Source organism: Silene latifolia, chromosome 11 (assembly GCF_048544455.1).
Source record: "Silene latifolia isolate original U9 population chromosome 11, ASM4854445v1, whole genome shotgun sequence".
NCBI lineage: Eukaryota > Viridiplantae > Streptophyta > Magnoliopsida > Caryophyllales > Caryophyllaceae > Silene > Silene latifolia.
Window position 1 is genome coordinate 161,786,191 of NC_133536.1, and position 1,988 is coordinate 161,788,178.

Here is a 1,988-nt window from a genome sequence, read left to right on the forward strand (position 1 = left end):
TGCTCCAATTACCTTCTCATTCCGCCAAAGCTCAAATTCCATTATTTCATGTCGATATCATCTCACTCTTTCTTACCATGGATCTTCTCTTATTATGCTATCGCTCACACTTGTCACTAACCTATCCATAAAATCAACGTTCACTGTTTAAACAACTTCATTTAATTTCATGCCGTTAAATGCCCAAAGAAATCACACGTAGTTTCACCTCTTAATAAACCAAGTCTCCCAAACTCACTCACTGTCTACAAATCCACCTCGCAACATGTCTCCATAAAGTTCACTATATACTACTCTTCTCAACCCCTTTAAAACGAACTTTCACTGTGTATATTCTTAACCCACACGACTCCTAACCATCTCACTCCATAATTCTTTACACATCTCAAGTTGCCACTATCCAAACCTTCCTTTCAATCTTTTCATTCTCACGTTCCTTAGACCCACATCATCCCTTGCTCACTTTCACTTACTTTTACATCACTCAATTTCGCGAACAAATCACTCACCACGTCTCACCAAAACTTGCACCATGCCTCAATCAGCTCATCAATATTCTTTTTCTTTTTCCACTTCTCAGCACAACCACATAAGATTGGGTAACTTACGTATCAAGACCAACTTACATGTAAAACAATGCATAAAGAAGTAAAATAACAACTTTTAATTAAACATAATATGCAACGAATGTCAAAAGATAAGCATATGACCCAAAACAGGGGTCACTAGATCGAGTACAGGCCACTCGATCGAGTAAGGGACTTACTCGATCGAGTAGGTGAAGATCAGAAGCACGTAAAACAAATCACCAGGGCTACTCGATCGAGTAGCTAAGGTACTCGATCGAGTGCCCCCTTACTCGATCGAGTACCAAGGATACTCGATCGAGTACCCCAATTCTCAAGATCATGTCCGTTTTCAGAAAACAGTCATAACTCACCATTTCTTGGTCGTTTTGGGCGTGTGACCTATCGTTAGAATCGTCAAAGGACAAGCTATCACCTCCAATTGGAATCACATCAAAATCATTTATGCATCTCAAGTTATAACAGTTTAAAGACAACCTCTTTATAATCGAAAAAAACACAACTACTTGATTTTACTTCCAAACAACTTAAACAACAACCAAGCAAACAAAACCAGTCCAGAACTCATAAAACCAGTATTCATAATCATATGTTACTATTTTAAAAAATTAAGCAACAACATCCATCATGCACATATATTATTTAACTCATTAGTCATGTACTAACCGCATACTTTAAATTTTATAAGTTTTCGTAACAAAACATTCTCATACATTACAAATCCTATTTCCATGTTACTAATACAACAACATTACAAATACACTTCGTCACTTAAACATATTCATAATCACAAAATTCATATTCTCATGCAATTGCTACCCCATCTTTTCCAATCAATTCATCCATTTCCAACACATTACTCATCATTCTCATACACTTTTCTAACAATTCCAACCAACATGGTAAACCAACTATCATGCAACATACTTTCAATCAACAACATACGAAATCACATTATCACCATCTTTTCTACACATTCCTCATTCTCCACATACATACATCCACTGATTCATGCCACACATCACCATATAGGTACACCATTCACAGGATAAACACATAGCGATCCTGACTCATATCCCATGGTGACCGGTTCAAAATTGTAGGGCGAGTTAGCGACATTAGGACGTCTCCCAAGTCTTTGCATTAGCTCCTACAACCTTTACCCCGAGTTCATTTTAATTGACTCCCTATATTCATTGGGTTCATTGGTTACAGGTTTCAGGATCGTCGCTCTGATACCATTTGTAACACCCCCATACTCCAAGTGCCTTACCAGGACCACTCAGGTATAAGGATGCCACCATCACAGTTACCCGAGGCATGATATTCATAAGACAATAACGAAACAACTTTAAAAGAAAATAAAGTTTAAAGTGATTACATAGCAATACCAAATTGATA